This window comes from Dipodomys spectabilis, unplaced genomic scaffold, assembly GCF_019054845.1.
Source record: "Dipodomys spectabilis isolate Male_0828 unplaced genomic scaffold, ASM1905484v1 ptg000228l, whole genome shotgun sequence".
Classification (NCBI taxonomy): Eukaryota; Metazoa; Chordata; class Mammalia; order Rodentia; family Heteromyidae; genus Dipodomys; species Dipodomys spectabilis.
This window is the reverse complement of record NW_024870905.1, coordinates 9,701,227-9,724,179: the sequence shown is the minus strand read 5'-3', so window position 1 is coordinate 9,724,179 and position 22,953 is coordinate 9,701,227. Positions and strand designations below refer to the sequence as shown.

The 22,953-nt window shown below is 42.9% G+C and overlaps 1 protein-coding gene across 8 annotated transcripts in view; it reads left to right on the top strand.

The window, feature by feature from the left end:
- The window catches only part of Zfand6 (zinc finger AN1-type containing 6), a 65,271-nt gene that overhangs the window by 8,464 nt on the left and 33,854 nt on the right, over positions 1–22,953 (top strand). For 2 of the 8 annotated variants that reach the window (XM_042697705.1, XM_042697703.1), the window contains exon 1: positions 5,051–5,137. The exons of 4 other annotated variants lie outside the window; for them this stretch is intronic. The gene's annotated coding sequence lies outside the window, so the exon portion shown is untranslated. Of the gene's footprint in view, positions 1–5,050; positions 5,138–22,953 lie in introns of those variants that run through there. 2 more of the 8 variants (XM_042697701.1, XM_042697699.1) reach the window with 2 other exon arrangements.

The following is a 22,953-nucleotide window of genomic DNA, read 5'->3' as shown; positions in this document are numbered from 1 at the left end:
CCTTCTGGACCTATAACAAAGCAACTTTCTGTGTCTTACACAGAGCTCTCTCTCCCTTTCCCAGCCTTCGGTTTTCTTATCTGTATGTGGCCTGTATGTGCTCTGCATTCGTGTTTTGCTGAGTGGGCCATCACTGCCCTCCTCCACTCCCCATCTACACCTTCTGGGTTTTTTCTGATAACCAATTAGAAGGGACACACCAAAAAGTTACAAACTCAAATACATATTTTTACTCCAAAAGTTACAAACTCAAATACATACTTTTACTTTTTTGTGTGTGTTGGTCCTGGGTCTTAAAATCAATTTCTAGGAGCTGTCCCTAAGCTTTTTTGCTCAAGGCTAGTGTTCTACTACTTGGGCCACAGCTCCACTTCTGGCTTTTTGGGTAGTTAATGGAGGTAAGAGTCTCACAGACTTTCCTGTCTGGGTTGGGTTTTTGAACTACTATCCTCAGATCTCAGCCTCCTGAATAGCTAAGCTGACAGATGTGAACCACTGGCACTTAGCTCAACTACATACTTTATTTTTGTAGGCAATAATGTTCATTTGCCTGGAAATGTTGTTTGAGTTGTGTGTTAGTGTGTGTCAGTACCAGGGCTTGAACTCTGAACACAGGCCACAACCTGAGTTGTGGCTTGGGTTCCTTCCTCACAGCTGGAGCTATCACTCCATTTAGATTCCTTCCTTCCTTCCTTCCTTCCTTCCTTCCTTCCTTCCTTCCTTCCTTCCTTCCATCTATCTTTTGATGGATTTGAACTTAGGACCTTTAGATAGCTATTTGGCCCATGCCTCTAGCTTTAGTTATTTTCCAGGTAAAGTCTCAGTTTTTGCCTGGTGCCTGCCCTAGACTATGATCCTTCAAGAGTCTTCCTTTCTTTTTTTTTTTTTTCTTTTTTTTGGGTCCGGTCGTGGGGCCAGAACTCTGAGCCTGGGCACTATCCCTCAGCTCTTCAGCTCAAGGCTAGTGCTCTACCACCTGAGCCACAGTGCCACTTCCGGCTTTTTTTCTTTTTGCTTATATGGTGCTGAGGAATCGAACCCAGGGCCTCAGGCATGCAAGGCAAGTGCTCTACCACTAAGCCACCTTCCCAGCCCCAAGTCTTCCTTTCCTGAATAGTTGGGATCACAGGCACTCACCACAAGGCCCAAAGAGGTAGGATTTCATTTATTCTCGGCCCAGGCTGTCATCAGCCCCTGGTCCCTGCTTGGGTGCACCACCAGACTTCATTCTTGCTGATCCCACCATGGTGGTACTCCATCAGGTCTTGCTGACTCATGTGAGGTCCTCTGTCATCACCTGCTGCTCTCAGCATCAGGTGTGTCTGAGGAATAAGCCCAGGATAGGTATCTGAAGCTGTTCTGAGCCCTTTTCCCCTTTCTCTATGTATTCCACCAAAAGTTATTCCTAGTAGTTGAGGTGTTGTGTATGTATTCTTTATATAGGACTTACTGTTATTATCATTATTATTTGTGGTAGTGGGGATTGAATTCATGGCCTGCTTGACACTCTACCACGTGAGGTGCAGCTCTAGGCCCTATGGCTTGTGTGTGTGTTTGTGTCTATGTGTGTATGTATGTATGTGTGTGTGTGTGTGTGTGTGTGTGTGTGTTTGTGTGTTTGTTAGTGCTGGGGTTTGAACTCAGGGTCTGGGTGCTGTCCCTGAGCTTTTGTGCTCAAGGCTGGTGCTCTACTTCTTGATTCAAAGCTCCACTTCTGACTTTGGTGGTTAAGTGGAGAAGAGAGTCTCACTGACTTCCTGCTGGGCTGGCTTCAAACTGCGATCCTCAAACAGATCTTAGCCTCCTGAGTAGGTGTAGTATTACAGGCATGAAGCCTAGCTGCATTGGTGGTTATTTTAAAAATGATATTTTAATTATGTGACACCCAGGAATTGAACCCAGGGCCTCATGCATGCTAGGTAAGCACTCTACCACTGAGCCACATTCCCAACCCTGTGTGTGTTAATTTTGAAGTAAGATCTCACTTTATTCCTTGGCCACCTGGGCTGTCGTCTTCCTGCTTGTGCTTCACCAGGTCCCTGTGAATGACAGGCACATGCTCCTGTATCCCCTTGATTGTACTTCCCCATAGCTGGGATTATAGGTGTGTACCCTTCTACCCAGCCTTTGGTTGAAATGGGACTTAGAACTTTTTATTCTCTAGCTGTTCAACTTCAGTCCCTATTTGTACCTCCCAAGTAGCTAGGATTACAGGTTTGAGACGCTGCACACAGCTGTATGTATAGGATCTTTTTAGTAAAATATAAAGTGGCCTGGCAGAAAGTGAAGGAAGGGGGGACATTGTCCAACAAAGTACTCATTACCTGACTCTGTACATTACCTTAATAATAATAATAATAAAATTAAAGAAAGTGGCACTAAGTTGTCCAGTGATGGTATGAGTTACATTTAACTGATATGTCTAGACTCCCACAAAGAATAGACATCTTCAGAAAATGATATTCTCATATAATCTCAGGGAGTCTAGAAGTTTCTGTGCAGGCTTTTTGTTCTTGTTCTCATATAAACTAGACTGTAAAAGCTTGGGTATCACTTCTACTCTACTTTTACCACTTTCTTCTGGTTTAGAGCTGTAATAAAACACCCTTAGTTTTAATCTGTGTACTACCTTTTTTTTTTTTTTTTGGTCAGTCGTGGGGCCTGAACTCTGGTCCTGGGAACTGACCCTGAGCTCTTCAGCTCAACGCAACCCCCTACCACTTGAGCCACAGCATCACTTCTGGCTTTTTTTGCTTATGTGGTGCTGAGGAATGGAACCCAGGGCCTCATGTATGCAAGGCAAGCCTTCTACCACTGAACCACCTTCCCAGCCCTATACTGCCTAACTTTAAATCCTGTGATCTTTAGACTATTTGTAATCCATAGTCACATCTTCCTTCTTTTCTCTGGGGTGTAGATTTGTCTTATTATTATGACACTGTGATTACAGGGAGGATCATGCAAATAATTAACTTTGAAGTAAAAAATTGACCTCAGAGCAGATGTTTATTTGGGTCTTATAACTGTCTTCTAATGCTGTGGTTGTCAAACTTTAAAATATTTTCCAGCCCTTGTCCTTTAACCTTTAAAATTTTTTGGCCATTTACCATATTTCCCTCCCCTGTTCTTTCTGGTGATTGCCCCTGTACCTCTTCCCCTTCCAGTGTTGCTTTGCAAGAGGGTCATGCTGTGAAAAGAACCCCAACTTAACTCCCGAAGTGCTGCACATTCAGAGAGTAAGTCCTGCAAAAGACCCTGGGTGAGGCCTCTGGATTGGCGCTTTCTGTGTGTCCGCTTAATCGACACCACCATGGCTTGTGTGTACTTCAGCAGGGTCTTTCCCCACACTCACATCTAGCTGCCATGAGATGAATGTCCATTCTGTCACAAAAATGTCTTTTTCTGTGTTCAAAGTAATTTTGTTGGCCTTGTGTTCTAATAGTTAAATATTCCCTGAGGGGGAAAAAAAAATGGGAAAAATTTGAACTTGGAAAACTACATTTAATTAAGAATTCCATGATACATAAAACTTATTAAAAACAGAACTCATTCAAATTTGCCTTTATTTGTATTTTATTTGTATGAATAACAGTTACCAGTTTTTGGTAGAAGTAGAAATTACATTTCACCTAAATACCAGATGCCGTCGAATTAGTCAGATAATGATTAATGTTAGCACAATGTTTGGTCAAGTTACTAAAACATAAGCAGGTTTAAAAAAATGTTTTATTTTTTTGGTGCTGTTTCTGGGTGCTGTCCCCAAAGTATTCTCTCTTCTCCCCCCCAAAGCTAGCACACTAAATACACTGAGCCACACCTTCATTTCCAGCTTTTTGATGGTTAATTGGAAATAAGAGTCTCACAGATTTTCCTGCTTGGTCTGGCTTTGAACCATGATCCTCAGATCTCAGCCTCTTGAGTAGCTAGGGTTACAGGCCATTAGTGGACCCCTCTTGTGCTTCCTGTGGTAGCTGGGATGGCAGGCATACACCACCATGCCCAGATTTTTCTGTTCAATTGGGGTCTTGAGGGACTTGTGAACTTTTTGCCCTGCTGGCCTCAAATCTCAATTCTTGATCTCAGCATCTCCAATAACTGGGATTATCAGTGTAACACATCACATCGAGCCTGGCTCTTTCCTCTTTTAAGAGGGGAGGAGGACGAGCCCAGGCAAACCATTGTAAACTTCTACCTAGAGCTGGGAGTGTTCACATACATGTGATGTCCTGAGTTCAATCCCCCCCACCCCCCACCCCCCCACTGCAAAATAAAACAAGTAAATAACCTTTTACTTAAGCAGTGCCATTAGAACAAACTCTTCCTTTTCAGACTCAGCTACTACTAGATGAGCATTAACTGCAGCAGAGCACACAGTCAGAGCTGCTCATGGCTAATCCAGAACTGGTATTTCTGTTTAATTTTCTCCTCAGTTTTCAGTGGAAATACCAGTCTCTGATGTCACTGAAAATTTTACTTTGTTGTGATACTGAAAATATATCAAGACTACTGAGGATTTGATAAGGAGTTTGGAAATGAATATTTTGGACTTGAAATTTTAGTTGCTGTATGTTTTAATTTTAAGACTGTCCTTTCTTTAGTTCTTAGAAAAATTTAGTAATTTTTTTGTAGTTGCTTTAAAATTCACACAAACTGAACTCCAGATTAGGAATCTTTGTTTTTAAAGCTTAACTTCATGGCCCTGTGAAAATATCAAATGCCTCATGTTAAAAAGCATGCATTTTTAAAGTTTCTGTCACTAAACTTCACGTGAAAGCGGCTTCTGTGAGCTTCCGTTGACGTTACTTAGTTTATTTTTCACCTAGACAAAAGAGAAAGCAAATAGTATATGATGGGAAAACCGAAGCGTTCTCTACTGTTTCTTTAAGAAACCTGCTTATCCAGGGGGTTTTAGTGCGTTTAACCTAACCTGCTAGCAAGGAAAAGTTCTTTAAAATAATGGATATTAGCCGTATCCAATCACCATTATCAGTTTCACTCACAGGGAGGAGATTCTCCTTGCGGGCCACTAGAATCGGAGAAGGTGGGGCTTGGTAATCAGGTTTGGTTGCTTTGGAGTCCAGCCCCAAGTGAAGTTAATCTGAGGTGAAGCAGACAGAAAATTGTGGAGGTTTTATTGGTAGGATTTTTGTTCTAATCTTCTAATGATCTTGTGTTTATTTATTTATTTTTTTTTGCTTTTGCTCCTTTATGCTTCTTTGTATACTAGGTTTGTTATTGTTTCTGTTTTCTTTGGTAAACTGGACATTAAAATTAAGCAGGCAAGCAGAACAAAAGGGCTTGTTTAGACAGGAAATAGGTGTTGAGAGACTCAAACTTGACTTTTCTTTGATCAGTATTTCTAGTTTAGACTTTGGCTTTCTCTTGGGCTGGACATGGAAGCAGTCATTTGTCAGTTTTTGGAAGGGTCACCTGGAGGAGAGGGTGTGTGTCATGTCTCTAAGGTGGTACGTTGCTAAAAGAGCAGTCAGGGTTGGAGGTTTAATTTTCTCCTTTTTAAAGAATTGAAATGCCAATTTGCTTACATTTTTAAACCCCTTTTATTACATTCCTCTTTTTAACAACGAGTGTTTTTTCAATTCAGCAGTATATTAACATTTTAATACGCTTATAATTTTAGCCTTTTTTAAGCTAAAAGAGAGGGGTCATTGATTTATATTGTATGAAGAAAGTAAAACTTTTTTTCCCAAAAAACTTTTCTTTCTTTCAGAGGAAGAGATAAGTAATTAACATTCTTTTGAAACAGGAAATGTATGAATTTGTAGTTTTAGAAGCTATAGATGGACTACCAAAACCTGGAAAAAAGTATATTAATCTAGGAACATTTCTTATTAAGAAATAATTTTGTGGTTTCAGTACTGTTAAGTTTTCTTTGGAGCCTGTTTGCTTTACGTTACCGCCCTGAGTCTCGTGGAAGTTAAGGATGTAAAAGTTCATTTCAAGAATAGATACAAATGCCTGCTAGGTATTTTAGCCAGTGTGCTTGGATTTGCTTTGCTGCTTGTTCCAATTTATGGGAAAGGTCTTTAAATTAATGCTTTTCTGCTCTAGCAGTTACTTAAACAATTCTGTTTTTATAAAATCTAGGAATCACATACCTGCAAGTATCATTGTGTGGCGTGCTCCTTTTTTCTATCTTTCCTCCATAGTTTTACGTTTTTCCATAATTGTGAATAAGGGCGGTTTTATATATATATATATATCCCACGTTGTAATATGTCTTGTTTTAGTTTGGTTTAGATTCTTGTAGCCATACCTTTGTCTTAAGTTGATGAGGACTGTAATGAACTTAATCTTTCCTTTGTTCTCTAAGATTCCTAAGTTTTCATGACTTTGATCATAGTTCATTGGACATACTGCTAAATAGTTCTTTCAAGTATTTTCCTTTTTCAAACAGGTTTCTTTCTTTTGTAAATAGAGATCCGAGGATATGAATAACCTGGTATAGCTTTGCAAAAAGATCGCATCAATTTCCATTGCCACCAGCAATGTAGTGCAAAATTCTCTTTAATAGTCGCTCTATTTCCTGTTGTGCTGTGCCTCTGGAGCAGAGTTATCAGTGTTTCTTAAACAAATAGCCTGTTTTAAACGCCATTAGCAAGATGGAGATGGCTCTAAGTCCATTTTCTGAATACTAAAATTAGCTGAAGGAAACTAGGAAAGCTTTTGTCCACTTGAGTGAGTCATTGCATATACTTGGTATTTGGTTATTTTGTCTATTGCTGCCGGCAGGCCGCTCCCAGAAGTTCACCATAGCTTACTTTGTGTGGCCCACACCACTCTTCACCATGTGCTGTCCCGCCACACACACATGCAGCTGAAGGAATATGTCTGAGAAAACATAATGTGGACAGAACATTGCTAGAAAGTGAATGAGAGTCCTGCACCTGTCTCAGCATGTGCACATAGCCCTTGTTATGCATACTTCTAGACTGGGTTTCTAAACAATATATACCAGAGAAACAGAAGATTTGTATGTGTAATTGTAGGTTGAGAAATGGTGTCTCAGCATGTTTCCACTGTGTGTAGGCTTTCAGTTAGAAGTAGAAAGATAAAAAGCAGGACAGGCATGTATGGTGTGGATGCGGTGGCTGGTCTTGAAGTGTATGTAGTCTTTGTCCTGCAAGGGCTGCTGCAACCAGGCAGTTGTTGCAGCAGAACACATTGAAAAAGTTGATTTAAAGCAAAATTCAGGGTAATAAATTGAATACATGTAGCCACAGACTAAGCCAGAATAAGAAATAGTTATATTCATTTTAGAGTCTGCATCACTTAACCTAAGTCCTGGTGACTTGAATTTTGATTTAGTAATAACTTAGTTTCTCTACTCTGAGAGGTTTTGTGGTGTTTGTTTCCAGGGGAAGGTGTGTGTGTGTGTGTGTGTGTGTGTGTGTGTGTGTGTGTGTGTGTGTGTGTGTGTGTGTGTGTGTGTGTGTGTGTGTGTGTGTGTGTGTGTGTGTGTGTGTGTGTGTGTGTGTGTGTACACGTGTGTGTACTAGGGCCTTGAACTTAGGGCCAGGGCACAGTCCCTTAGCTTTTTCAAGCTCAAAGCTGGTGCTCCACTGCTTGAGCCACAGTTCTACTTCTAGCTTTTTGGTAGTTCATTGGAGACAAGAGTCTCACGGACTTTCCTGTCCCGCTTGGCTTTGAATGGTGATCCTCAAATCTCAATCTCTTGAATAACTAGAATGACAGGCATGAGCCACTTAGCAGCAAGCAGGTTTATTTTACTTTATTATTTGAACATCTGGATTAGAAGAGAAAAATTTACCCATATTTGTAACACAGGTACTCCTACCATTCTGTGTTTTTGTTGGTCCGCTTGAACTCTGGGCCTGGGAGCTGTCCTTCAGCTCAAGGCAAGTGCTCTGCCACTTGAGCCACAGCACCACTTCTGGTTTTCTAGTGGTTTATTGGAGATAAGAGTTTCACAGCCTTTTCTGCCCGGGCTGGCTTTGAACCTTGATCCTCAGATCTCAGCCTTCTGAGTAGCTAGGATGACAGGCATGAGCCTTTGGTGCCTTGCTTGTTTTTTGTTACTTTTGTTGTTTTGTTTTGCTTAGCAGACCTCTGAGACTAAACAGAGGGACACCCAGCCTCTTCATTAGTCTGAAGTTTGAGAAAACGTACTTTTTTGATGTGTGGCAGTACTGGGTTCACACCAGGGTCTTGAACAGTGCCATACAAACCATGCTCCACTGAGCTGTGCCTCCAGCTCCTTTGTTTTCTTCAGCAAAATTTAATCTTCCTGCTACATTACAGATTGACATAATTATATGTAATAATCTTAGTAAAAGCACTTGGAGTTTGGATGTTGATTACATTTAATGGCCATCCAAGGTAAAGGTTTACCTGCTCTTGGTCTCCAGGGAGCACTGAACCTTCCAGAATGATGGTCCTTAATGGGCTCTCTGTTGGGTCTCTGCCGTACTGGCTTCTGGCAGACAGAAGTCTGGAATTCCTATTAGTTGATTGACTTTCAGAAGAAAAGTAAAAATTAGTTTTGAGAACTCTTAAGTTGACCTAAATGTTGGGGAAATATATGAATGATGATAGTTGTGTGTTACTATTTTAAAATGCAGACAGAAAATGGTAGAAGTCATTTGGAAGGCAATCAGTTTTGGCTCATTAGGGAAGTGTGCCGTGCACGTGCGCATGTGCATGTGTGTGTGTGTGTGTGTGTGTGTTTTCTTCTTGGGAAACTGAGACGCTTATCTTCAAGTTAGCGGCAGAAGAGCTGGCAATGGAGCTGTGGCTCAAGTGGTAGAGTCTCTCTCTCTCTCCTCTCTCTCTCTCTCTCTCTCTCTCTCTCTCTCTCTCTCTCTCTCGCCTGGGCACTGTCCCTCAGCTCTTCACCTCAAAGCTAGCGCTTCACCACTTGAGCCACAGCACCACTTCCGGCGCTTATGTGGTGCTGAGGAATCGAACCCAGGGCCTCATGCATGCAAGGCAAGTGATCTACCACTGAGCCACCTTCCCAGCCCGGGGCCAAGGATTCTTAACAGTCTTCTCATTCTTCCTTTGCTTGGTTATCTGTAGTCTTGTGTTTTTAATGACCTGTGTGTGTTTGTGAAAGTCCAGAAAAGAAGCTGGGTTTCATCTTGTTTTTTCATCCCAGGCTATATGTAAATGCTTAATATCTCTAGAACCTGTCTCTCCTGACACCCCTTCCCCAAAGTTTGTTTTTTGTTTTTGTTGGTCCTGGGGTTTGAACACAGGCCAGGGCCTGTATGGTGTGGTGTGCACACATGTGCACACACTTGCACTCATTCTGGGGTTTGAACTCAGGGCCAGGGCCTATTGTGTTTTGTGTATGTGTGCTGGTCCTGGGGCTTGAACTCAGGGCCTGAGAGCTGTCTGCAAGCTTTTTTGCAGAAAGCTAGTGCTCTGCCACTTGAGCCAGAGGTCCACTTCTGGCTTTTTTGGTGGTTAATAGGAGATAAGAGTCTTATCGACTTTCCTGCCCAGGCTGGCTTTGAACTGTGATCCTCAGATCTCAGCCTCCTTAGTATCTGGGATTATAGGTGTGAGCCACCGGTGCCCAACTCTGTCATCTTCTTTTTTAACTTCCTAGCCCAGCATGATTTCATACTTACCTCACTAAAATGGCTACCTAATCATTAATTTTTGGTGCCACTAAGGCTTTGAACTCAGGGCCTCACACTTTTTTGCCTGGTACCTTCTACCATTTGAACTACACTTCTACTTCTGGCATTTTACTGATTCATTGGAGGGTAAGAGTCTCAGACGTTCCTTCCCAGGCTGACTTTTTGAACTGAGATCTTCAGATCTCAGCTTCTTGAGTAGCTAGGATTACAGATGTGAGCCACAGGGTGCCTGGCCTTAATTGATCTACATCTCCAGTTTGACTTGTTATATTACTGTGTGTTCATGGGTTTTTCTTTGCTCAAAATTACTAGTATATTTGTGGGGGATGGTAGTGGGAGTTGCATGAATGGAGGGAGGAAGGAGGAAGTGAAGTATGAGCCAATATAATCCTTCTATTCAATGTACATATTAAGCTTGTAATTTGAGGGAAGAGATGGGAGGTAGAAAGATAGGGAGAACAGTGGAAGGGGTGACATTGGTCAGGATACATTGTATTTACAACCTGATTTAGGGAATTGTAACCTTACTAAAATTTCCAAAAAAAAAAATGTTAAATTAAGAAACAGAAAAAAACCATCAACCCTTACTAGTGATTCCTTCTTGCCCTTTGATAACATAACTGGTAGGGTTCAAATAATTTTCTTTTTATCTTTGCCTTCCTCTGCCATCCCCCCTCCAGTCTATTTTAAAGCCAAAGCTGGGTGCTGGTGGCTCAGGAAGCTGAGATCTGAGGACTGCGGTTCAGAGCCAGCCTGGGCAGGGAAGTCCATGAAACTCTTATCTCCAATTAACAACCAGAAAAACTGGAAGTAGTGCTGTGGCTCAAGTGGTAGAGCTTTAACCTTGAGCTGAAGAGCTGAGGGACAGCTCACAGGCCCAGAGTTCAAGCCTCACAACTGACCAAAATAAAGCCAAAAGACCTCCATTGTCCTTAGCTTTTGAGAGCAGTGTGATAAAAGAAACATATATAGCATGTTTGAAGTATAGGCAAATGTTACCAATATTTATGTATTTATTTAAGTGGGTTGGGTTGTTAATTACAGTTGCAGATGAAGGTAAAATTCCACAAAGGCTGGGCATGGTGGTACACGCTTGTAATCCCAGCTACTCCCAAGCTTGCATGGGCAGAAACACAGCATTGTAAAACATGAAATAAAGTAGCCATGAGTTCAAATCCAATAGTGGGGCCAGGGTAATTCATGAATTGCCTATTATAAAAGCAGCAGGTTTTTTTTTTTAGGTGTGTTTTCTACTTGAAAGTTTTATGTTTTAGCCAGTCTTGCAGACTGAACTCAGGGCCTGGGCACTATTCTGAACTTCTTTGGCGTAAGGCTAGCACTCCACCACTTCCAGCTTTTTCTGTGTATCTGGTACTGAGGAATAGAACCTAGGGCTTCATGCATATTAGGCAAGCACTCTACCACTAAGCCACATTCCCAGCCTAAATGTGTGTGTGGGTTTTTTTTGTTTTTTGCCATTACTGGGGCTTGAACTCAGGGCTTGGGCACTATCCCTGAGGTCAAGGCTAGCTAGCACTCTACCACTTGAGCCACAACACCAATTCCTGGTTTGTTTTATTTTTGTTGTTTTTTTTGAGAAAGAAAACACTATACTACTCTTTTTTTCCCTTTTTTTTAATTGTGAAAATACTGTACAGAGGGGTTACAATTACATGGGCAAGATAATGAGTACATTTCTTATCAAGCATTGTAGCCTCCTCCTTTGTTTCCCCTTCCCATCCCTTCCTAGCCTCCCCCCATCCCCCCCACCAAAGTTACCATACTACTCTTTTTTTTTTTTTGGATCCGGTCATGGGGCCTGAACTCTGAGCCTGGGTGCTGTCCCTCAGCTCTTCAGTTCAAGGCTAGCGCTCTACCACTTGAGCCACAGCACCACTTCCGGCTTTTTTCTTTTTGCATATGTGGTGCTGAGGAATCAAACCCAGGGCCTCAGGCATGCAAGGCAAGTGCTCTACCACTGAGCCACCTTCCCAGCCCGATACTACTCTTAAAAGTAAATTTTGTTGTTGGTGGTGGTGGTTATGGGTTGTCATTAGGCAGGAAATATAAATTAACTCCACACAGAAACAACACCCTGTTTTGGTGGGTCCTGTGCTGCTTGAACTCAGGGCCTGGGCACTATTCCTGACCTCTTTTGCTCAAGACTAGCACTCTACCACTTTAAGCCACAGTGCTACTTCTAGTTTTCTGGAGATAAGAGTCTCATGGACTTTTCTGCCCAGGCTGGCTTTGAGCTGTGATCCTTGGATTTCAGCCTCAGTATCTAGGATTACAGGCATAAGCCACTGGTAGCTGGTTCAAAAGTAAATTTTAACAATAGCTTATTACTCAAAATGTTAGGCTACTTTTACTATAATTTATATGATATATAGGATATAACTTGAATGTTTTATTTCTAAGTAAAATATGCAACCATTTTAATTTTTTACACAATTGTCTCAAAATTCTGAATATTTCTTCTTCATTAAGCCAGTGTTTTATATTACTAACGACCACATTGTGCCTTGCTATAATAAAAATCATTGCTGTGGAAGTTGAATGAGGGGAAAGATGACTTACAAGCTTAGGCAGTCAGGAAGCTAGAAAACGCAAGTCTTAGGAGTGGTTAGGTATATGTGTTTGCTCAGGTACAGGAACCCTGCTGCCTCCTTTGTCTTTGTCCTTTTTTCTTGCTGTTCTTCTAAAGGAATATAGATAGAGCAAAAGCTTTATTTTTTTGCTCAAAAGGGAGTAACTGAAATGAACTCAAATTCAGACCCTGGTACCTTTCTTAAAGAAATCACCACTCTTAAGGTAGAACACATTATCAAAGACAGTGTATTTCCTGCATTCCTGCTGAGGGTCTGACCCAGGGTCCTTAGCCAGCTAGACCAGCCCTGCCTCCTCCTACTGAGCCCTTCAGGCTTTTTGTCCCCTTCCGCCACCTGCTGGTACTAGAGATTAAACTGGGCCTACTCTCACTTTTTTTTTTTTTTGCTCACAGCTGGCATTCTACCATGTGAGCCAGGCCTCTATCCACATCCAACTTTTGGTTGGACTCCAAGTCAGATTTGTCTGCTTGGACTGGACCTTCATATCTCAGCCTCCCCAGTGGCTAGGATTATAGGTGTGAGCTACCATCCCAGGGCCCCTAAACACAGGCCAGCCTGTATTGCCCAGGCTGGCTTTGAACTACTGGCCTTGTTGGATCCTCCTTGTCTTCATTGGTGTAAGGAATAGATACAGGCATTTGTCACCACCTCAGAGTTGAATCCTGATGGAAGGCATCTATTTAACATGAACTCCCCACAGATCCCTGATTGGCCAGTCTCCTGTCAATTTGACATGCCAGGCACTTCGTGGAAGTAGATTATCCCTTGGCACAGGTCACTTGCTGGTGACATCCTTGCCTTCTGAGATCCCCTTGTCTTTACAGTTACCCCAGTAGTGCATGAAAATTGCCTCTTCTTTAACCTTACCTACACCTGGGCTGATGCTCATGCTTTTCATCCTAGCTATGCAGGAGCTTGAGGGTCACAGGTCAAAGCCAGCCTGAGTGGGAAAGTTCGTGAGACTTTTTTTTTTTTTTGGTCAGTTGTGGGGCTCGAAATCTGGACCTGGGCACTGTCCCTCAGTTCTTCAGATCAAGGCAAGCGCTCTACCACTTAACACAGTGCCACTTCCAGTTTTCTGGTGGTTTATTGGAGATGAGAGTTACGGACTTTCCTTCCAGGGCTGGTTTTGAACCGTAATCCTCAGATCTCAGCCTCCTGAATTGCTAGGATTACAGGCATGAGCCACTGGCACCTGGCCTGTGAGACTCTTGCCTTGAGCTTGAGCTGAAGAGCTCAGGGACAGTGCCCAGGCCCTGAGTTCAAACTCCACAGGACCCACAAAAACAGGGTGGTGTCTCTATTTGGAATTAATTTATATTTACATTTCCTGCCTGACAAACCCTGGTAAATATAAATAAAATGTTACCTTCTCTGCTGTAGCCTCCTGTCATTCCAATTCTCACCTCTCCCCGTATTGCTTTAGCTGTGGGCTTTCTGAAGACCTCTACTGGCCAAAAATCCTTGTTCAGCCTGTTCCTTCAGCTCGGGCTCCCCTGGGACCATTGCTCCCAGCATTCTCAGCTCTTTGTTTGGCGGCTTTGCTAGCCTCTGGTTCTCTTCCAAACCTTGCTACCCAACCCTCTGCTGTTCTGTACCAGTGCCTGCTGTCCCCTTCCCTATGTGAGTGATAGAATTTCCTCTACTGTTCAGTGCTGCCTAGTAGATAGTAGTTATTTGAATTTAAATAAAAAATTCAGTATAGTTAATTTTTTTGGGGGGGCGGACCGGTCGTGGGGCCTGAACTCTGGGACTGGGCGCTGTCCCTCAGCTCTTCACCTCAAGGCTAGTGTTCTACCACTTGAGCCACAGCGCCACTTCAGGCTTTTTTCTTTTTGCTTATGTGGTGCTGAGGAATCGAACCCAGGGCCTCATGCATGCAAGGCAAGCGCTCTACCACTGAGCCACCTTCCCAGCCCCTATAGTTAATTTTTTTTTTAAATGAAGGCCTTCCCCCTTCCCCCAAGAAATCTCATCCTTTTGTGTTTTCATACTGAATCACTTTTTTTTCTGGAACTTTTTGTTTTGATTTAATTTTAAACTAGTTTATTTGCTTTTTTGTTGTTGTCAATTTCTGATACTGGGGTTTGAAGTCAGGGTATCACACTGGCTAAACTGGCTTCCCTTGCTCTCCTCTGCCACTTGAGCCATGCCTCCACCCTAGCTGTTTGCTAATTATTTTGGAGATGGAGTCCCTAGGACTTTTCCACCTGGGCTGACTTTAAATCACCATCCTCTAGATTTCATACTCCTAAATTGTGAGGATTAGAAATGTGAGCCACACAATTGGCTTTGGCTGTCCTTTTAGATTGTAGCCCTTTTCACTTTTCTATATAGATATCTTTTTTGTTTGTTTGTTTGTACTGAGGTTTGAACTCAGAGCCTCACACTTGGTAACTAGGCACACTGTCTCTTGAATCATACCCCAGTACTACTTTCTTTTTGCCAGTCCTGGGTCTTGAACTTGGCCTGGGTGCTGTACCTGAGCTGCTTTTGCTCAAGGCTAGTGCTCTACCATTTGAGCCACAGTGCCACTTCCTACTTTTTCTGTTTATGTAGTTCTGAGGAATTGAGTCCAGGTCTTCATGTATGCTAGGCAAGTACTCTACTACTAGGCCACATTCCCAACCCCCAGTCCTGCTTTTTACTAGTTATTTTGGAGATGGAGTCTAGTGAACTTTTCTGTCTGAGGTAGCCTTGAACTTGGATCCCTCAGGTCTCAGCCTCCTGAATAGCAAAATAGGATAGCAGTCCAGGCTGACTTGGGTGATATTATTTTTATTTATTTTTGCTGGTGCTCTGCTTGAACTCAGAACCTGGGCACTGTTCCTGAGCTTCTTTTGCTCAAGGCTACCACGCTATCACTTGAGCCACAGCACCACTTCTGTTTTTTTCTGTGTATGTGGTACTGAGGAATCAAACCCAGGGCTTCATGCATGCTAGGCCACATTCCCAGCCCCCTGGGTGGTATTATTTTAAAAAATTAATGAAAGCTTCATGGGTGGTAGAATGCCTGCTTAGCAAGCAAAAAGCCCTGAGTTCAAAACACCAGACCCCTGACCTCTCCATAAAAAGAAGGCGTTTAAGGAAATTAGATAGAGGAGGTGGGGTAAGTGCTCTTGGAAAGGATTAATATTCGTCTGGAAGAGTGAGTTCTGCCAGTGTGGGTGTGGTCAAGCCTGGCTCCTTAAGAGCTGGGTGTGGTGCACACACTGGTAACCCTGGCATTTGGAATGTTGAGGCAGGAGGGTAGAAAGTTCGAGGTCAACTTGGATCACATGAGAGCCAAGTCTCAAAAAGATAACTACAGATGAATGGGTAAAGAAAATGTGAAACATCTGCGCAGTGTATTTAGTTAATCACAAAGAAGAAATTGCCAGAGTTCATCAGGTTGAGCATATAAGCCAAGCTTTTGCAGAATCTAGACCTAAAGTATGGGATGGTTGTGAGAGGTGTGCTGGTGGAAAGACAGTTTCATATGCGTCTGAAAATAGCATGAGGGCTGGGAATGTGGCTTAGTGGTAGAGTGCTTGCTTAGCATGCATGAAGCCCTGGGTTCGATTCCTCAGTACCACAGAAAAGCCTCAAGTGGTAGAGTATTAGCCTTGAGCAAAAGAAGCTCAGGGACAGTGCCCAGGCCCTGAGTTCAAGCCACAGCACCAGCCCCCGTGCCAAAAAAGAAAATAGCATGATGAAAGACACTTAAATCTGTTAAGAAGAAAGAGGAGGAAGGAGGATCCCTAAGAGGGAGATAAAGTAAAACCCCCTTTGAACAGTTAATATGGTAACTTACCAAAAACATCTAAGACAAAAGTCTCGGAGAAAGGTGTTACCAGAGTCTGGACACCTAATCATGTGTGCTAGCAGGATGGCTGTGGAGGGGGACATCTTTGAGCAGACATCCCCAGATTTTTTTTTTTTTAAATTGGCTGGTCCTGGGACTTGAACTCAAGGCCTTAGAGCTGTCCCATAGCTTTTGTGCTCAGGTTGGTGCACTACCACTTGAACCACAACGCCATTTCTGGCTTTTTGTAGTTAATTGAAGGTATGAGTCTCATGGACTTTCCTGCCCAGGCTGACTTAGAACTTTGATCCTCAGATCTCAGCCTCCTGAGTGGCTAGGATGACAGGTGTGAGCCATTGGCACCTGGCCATCTTCAGATTTTTTTTAATGGCTTTCTGAAGTTTTGGAATATTTTAGAGATAATCACAGCCATAGCGTTTGGTCACCACTGGGAAACAACAGAGAAATAAGGAACTCCCTCTTCCTTGCTAGACAAGCAGAGATCACACTTTTATTAGCTCATACCCTGATTTCGATTTAGAGAGCTATGGTGACCCCATCTGGCAAATAGGAAGAAAAGTCACCAAAGGAAATAACTTGCAAAGAAAGATTTCATAAGCAAGCCCGGCACCCTGTTAATCCCAGCTTCTTGGGCCATTGAGACCAGGAAGGTTTCTTGGGCGTAGGTGTTCAGCATCATTCAGAAAAAAGGAAGGAAGGAAGGAAGTTCTCAGCATTTGTATTGTCTTTCTAGCATGGAATAAGTACTGAGTAAGTTTAGTGTGGGAATGAGATGAGGAAGAAGAGGATGCACACAGACTGGAGAAGGACCGGCACCCAGGCTGGGACCTGCCACTGTCACTCATTGGCTGGTGCTCCACTGAGCCTTGCTCCCAGCCCCGGTACCGCTTGATCGCTTGGCAACCAGCTGGTGTGAATTGGGGTTCCCCTCCTGGTTGTATCTGGATCCTAGGGATCTGGGGCCTGCGGAGTTCAGGAGACCTCCCTGAGGAAAGGCCTTGCATGCTCAGGCTGCACAGTTTAGTTCTGTGTGCAGATGCTTGATTCTTTTCCCACCCCGCCTCCAGGCTTTCCTCTCAACAAATCTAAAGTTTTTACTTCAGGCCTTCACTTAAGGCTCAGTAACCTGCTGTTTTTGTGGGAAGGTGGGGAGGCAGTTATGGGGTTTGCATTCAGGTTCTTGTCCCACTTCCCAGCCCTCTGAGCTTTGCCTTTCAGGTAGGGACTCTGTCTGTGGTTTTTTGCCTGAGGCAGGGCAGGAAGGGGACTTTTGGTGAGTAGCCAGGACCAGTGTACACTACCTCACTCAGCTCTTTTTTGTAGTTGAGATGATTTGTATAATTCTAGCCTCGAGGTACAAAGTAGCCGAGATTACAGGAGTGAGCCACAATGCCAAGCTCCATTGGCTTTAAAAAATTATTAAAAACAATTTAGGTGATGTATAGAGGGGTGACAGTTACATAATTCAGGTAAGGAGTGCATTTCTTTTGGGACATGTCAGCCCTTCCCTCATGCTCTCCCAGTGTAGGGTCCTTTTTTTTTTTTTTTGGTTGTGGGGTCTGGGCACTGTCCTTGAGCCTCTTTGTGCTCAAGGCTAATGATCTATCACTGGAGCCTCAGCACCACTTAGAGTTCATTTTCCACATAGTATCCAGTAAGGACCACTGCTACATTTGTTCACTCTTTGTCCCTCCATTTCTGTGCCCTACAATCCCAAGGACATATGTGTGAAGAATCCATTAGCTTTTTGGTAGGCATATATTTTCACAAAATTAAAGGAAGAGAAACACTGAGCAAGCATTTCTTTTGATTTTTTTTTTTTTTTTGACTGTTGTCAATACCGAGTGTAAAAAAATCATGAATAAAGCAAGCATAGTGTATTTTAATAGTTTGGACTGTTTGGTCAGAATAATCACATGCCCTTTGGAGGTCATGGGCTACCAGGGCCTCTCACTCATTTGCTTTCACTAAGTTTCATTTAGGTAAAATGGACAGTCTATTTTTTTTTTCTTTTTTTTGTCTTCTTTTTTTTTTGGTACTGGGGATCGAACCCAGGACGTTGCACTTGCTAGGCAAGCGCTTTGCCACTGAGCTACATCCCAGCCCGGACAGTCTATTTTTTATATAATGCTCATATTATGAAAATTGAGTGCAGTATTTTAGATAAAGTAACAGTAACCATTACTGATTTGTCAATAACTTTTGCCTTATTCTTTAATGAGAAACATTCCAGTTTTAATGCATATGTCTAATACCTCTCTGTGGTCCCTTAATAGTAAGTAGTTACTTCTTGAGTTGATACGTTGGCAGATTAGAGTGGGGGCTGTTTGGTTATTTCAGCCTCGTCACTTCCTGTGTGAGCGCAGTGTTATTTGGTGGTGTCAGTGAAAGTGGCATCCTGGCCTGTGCTGGTGGTCATTTGGTCCTAAAATATGCATGGGTGAATAAGCCCAAGTGTAAAAACATGTCATGTGAATCGGAACTCTTGCTTGCATGTTAAATGAACCCTTTGTCAGTTATGGGGCTTAACTCAGGGCTTGGGCGATGTCCCTGAACTCTTTTGCCCAAGGTTAGTATTCTACCACTTTGAGTCAGTGCACCACTTCCTGTGGTTCATTGGAGATAAGAATCTCATGGACTTTCTTGCTTGGGCTGGCTTTGAACCAGGATCCTCAGATCTCAGCTTCCTGAGTAGCAAAGATGACAGGCATGACATTTATGTCAGTGCTTATTAGAACTAAAAAGGCTGATTAGTTTGATCCACCAACTTTTTTCTTTTCTTTTTTTTTTTTTTTGGTCTATCGTGGGGCTTGAACTCTGGGCCTGGGTGCTGTCCATCAGCTCTTCAGCTCAAGGCTAGCACTCTACCACTTGAGCCACAGCACCACTTCCAGTTTTCTGGCGGTTTATTGGACATGAGTTTCACGGATTTTCCTGCCTAGGCTGGCTTTGAACTTCGATCCTCAGATCTCAGCCTCCTGAGGAGGTATAATTACAGGTGTGAACTACCAGTGCACGGCTCCAACGATTACTTTCGAAGGCTCATCCTTTGGCCTAATTTTAGTTGACCTAAATTTTTCTGAAGTTACTGTCTTTACAGTAATTTTCTCTGGTGAGTATGTATTTCTGGAATTCCTTCTTCCCAGTTAGGGAGTCTCTCCCTGGATGCATTCTGCAGAGTTGATTCAGTACTTAAGCAGTAAGCCAGGGATTTGCTGGCTTCTGCTGCTGTCCCTCAGTGTTAAGGAACATCCGTCTGACATTTACACGGGAAGTCTGCATTTATTGATCACTTCAGGAAATCTCCAATTTTAAAAACTTACCTCTTGAAATTTCAGGCACACACCTTCTTGGTTTTTGACTCAGGCCAGCCGAAGGCCAGGTCTTGGTGAGGCTAACTTGGGAGCGGTGAGACCACAATGCTGAGACCACTGTTGGAGCCAGTTGGGTTTCAGTCAGCTTGCTGAAGTCTCATGGACTTTCCTGCCCAGGATGGCTTCAAACTGTGATCCTCAAATCTCAGCCTTCTGAGTAGCTAGAATGACAGGCATGAACCACCAGCACCTTGCTTAGATTCACTTTTCTTGACTTTGAAATAGTTTCAGAGTTATTCATTCTACTAGTTTCAGAGTTAGCGATACTCTACTTTTTTTCCCTCAATTAAGAGATTGAAAACTGGTCAGCTTACTGATATTTCTTTAGCATTAGAAATAGTGAAATATTGTGTGTTTACACAGTAGTATGTTGTAAAGGTATGAAAAAGAGAATACATACTGTGACTGCCTTTGTGGAGGTGGGTTGTTTTTTTTATGGTTGATTTTGATTTTCCTAAATGGCCTGTGGGTGCCATTACATTCTTGAAGATCATATAGTACAAATTAGAAAATCTTAAAAGGATTTGTCATCTGCCAAACTAGATTGTTGTCGATTAGCCAGCTGCTGACTATTTAATGATGTAGGAGGAGGAAAGGCTCAAATACAGGCCAGATCAGTGTGCTCCACTCTTCACTGATCTTACAAAGATTATTGGTAGCAAGGATGTTGGTTGGTAATATGATTTTGATTTGCTCTAGTTGGTATAAAGAGATAAATGCAGATAAATGAGTATATTTAAGCCTTTGGATGCCTTGGGCACCTGTTATAAGCAGATGTTCCAGAACCTAGAAATCCTGTATCATGATGAGCCTTAGGGGTCACCTGAGAACGTGGTGTGATCTCAGTCCGACAGAGGCTTCCATGGCTTCACTAAGCCAGGAGAGTGGCTGGCTGCTGACGTGTATGTTTCTAGTATGTTGATGGTTCATACTTGGTTTTCCCTCGCCTATCCATCTTTCCTCCCTCCAACAGGTAACTGCTAACCAGGATGCATTATCAGGGGACTTACAGAAAAAAACTGGTGTGATAGTAATTGGAAACTTTTTTAAAAAATTCAACATGATAGCATGATATTTATTTGGTGTTATTTTTTGGTTCCAGTCCTGGGGCTTGAACTCAGGGCCTAAGCTGCTTTTGTTCAAATGTAACATTCTACCACTACTCCACTTCTGGCTTTTTTTTTTCTTTTGGTGATTAGAGGTGTCTCACAGACTTTCTTGCTCGAGCTGGATTTGAAACATGATCCTCAGATCTCAGCCTCCTGAGTAGCTAGGATTATAGGCTATAAGCCACTGGTGCCCAGCACAATGTTGTTTTATTGAGTGGTAGCATTTTAATTTCTTATCTGAAGGGTCTATATGGTAGAAGTTAGGAGAGAAAAGATCACATCTTATTCAGGCTGGATTTGTGCATTGTATCTTGTTTTCTTCAAAACTATGCCTTGTGTGTAGTGAGTATCTGTTGAATGTGTTTACCCTAGACTGTTTTATCCTGGCAATCCTGATGGGCCCAAAACACAGAATAGAGAGAAAAGGAGCCAGGCACTGGTGGCACATGCCTTGCTACTCAGGAGATTGAGATCTGAGGATCAGGGTTCAAAGCCAACTTGGACAGAAAAGTCTGTGAGACTTTCATTGCCCATTAACCACCAAGAAGCTGGAGGCTCAAGTGGATGGGAAATCCGAAGCGAAAGCATGAGGCTCAAGCCCTAATACCAGCATAAAAGAAGGAAAGAATTGAGAGAATTTACAAATAGCTGTAAATTTATTTGGCATCTAACTTTGTAGTATATGAGTAAAAATGTCCTAATTGAATTTTATTTTCTTTACAAATAGAGTGAGGACTCTGGCTTAGTGGTAGAGAGCTCACCTGATGTGTGAGGTTCAGGGCTGTCTCCCAGCCCCCACACAGAAAGTTCAAGGTGTCATTTATATTACATACTACGTATTCAATTTTCCATGGTCTTTGGCTCTTAATTTTGTTAGGATGGGTATAGTTGTGTGGGCCGCCCCCCCCTCCCATTAGTCAGGCAAAAAGTTTCCATTGTTCCAGAAAGTGTCCCTTTAATCCCGTGGGAGTCAGGCCTCTCTGCCCTGGATGACGATGACATTGTCTGCCCTTAGATCTCTCCCTCCCTCCCTCCCTCCCTCCCTCCCTCCCTCCCTCCCTCCCTCCCTCCCTCCCTCCCTCCCTCCCTCCCTCCCTCACTCCCTCCTTCCCTCCCTCCCTCATGTTGTCTGTGCCCTTAGATCTCCCTCCCTCCCTTCCTCCCTCCCTTTTTGTCTTTCTCTGTTGTATATTTTTGTAATAGTTCCTACAAATAAAACCATATTGTGCAGTATGTTCAATATTTTATTCTCTTTTATTGCTGAGTAGGACTCCATTGTGTGGATGTTTTGTTTTCCATTTAGCATGTATATCTTGTTTATTTGCACTTCGTGGCTACTGCAAAATAACTATGCGCCTTTGAGTACAAGTCTGATATGTGCAGATAGGAGTGAGGATTTGCTCTATTTTAAATATATTTTATCTTTTAGTTCTGGTATGGATGATTTAAGCCTGTATTAGCCTGTATTGTCTGTATTAAGATTAGTATTTGCCTTAGGGAATGAATTGCCTCCCCCTCCTTTTTTTAAAACAGTTTTTAGTGTGTTTCATTATGGCCATATTTGGTGGTATTGGTGTTTGAACTCTAGGCCTCTTGCCTTATGGGTCTGTACTGCTAAGCCATTTCTTTAACCTTTTTTGTATTTTGTGTGTGTTGAAGGGGTTGGGCAGTATGGGTGGGTAGGTATGTGCGCCAGTACTGGGGCTTGAACTCAGGGTATACCTGTTGTCCCTTAGTTTTTTATACTAGGATGGTGCTCTACCGCTTGAGTCACAGTAACACTGGTAATTGGAGATCAGAATCTCACAGACTTTCATGATGCAATCCTCAGATCTCAGCCTCTTGGGCAACTAGGCTTACTGGCCTGAGCCACTGGCACCTGGCTTTGTACTGTTTATTTTTGAGACAAAATCTTGCTTCCTGGCCTGGTGTGTGCTCGGACTTCAGTCTCCTTTTAGGTTTCCTATCCAAGCTGGAACGAAAGGTGTGCACTGCCACGCTCAGCAGTGATTTGCTGACTTGAGTTGGAGTCTCGCCGACTTCTCTGCACAGGCCTGCCTGGAATCACAGTCCTCTCATTCTTGGTGACAGGCCTGTACCGCTGACCCATCTGTGAGCTAAGAAAAGGTCTCACCAATTTTTGTGCCAAGACTTCTGTGGAGCCCCTGTCCTCCAGGATTGCAGGCATGAGCCCCTGGTGCCGGCTCATTGTTCTGCACACATGCATGTACAATGTGCTCTGTCTTATCGCGCCCTGTCACTCTTTCTCTTTGCCCTTCTCCCTCTCATTGCTTCCCCCACAATCCCTCCTTTGTCAGCATGCTACATTATTACTCCCTTAGGTTCCACACATGAGCAAAAACCTGAGCTACTTTTGTCTTTCAGCACTTGGTTTGTCTCACTTAACAGCTGGTCTCCAGTTCCATC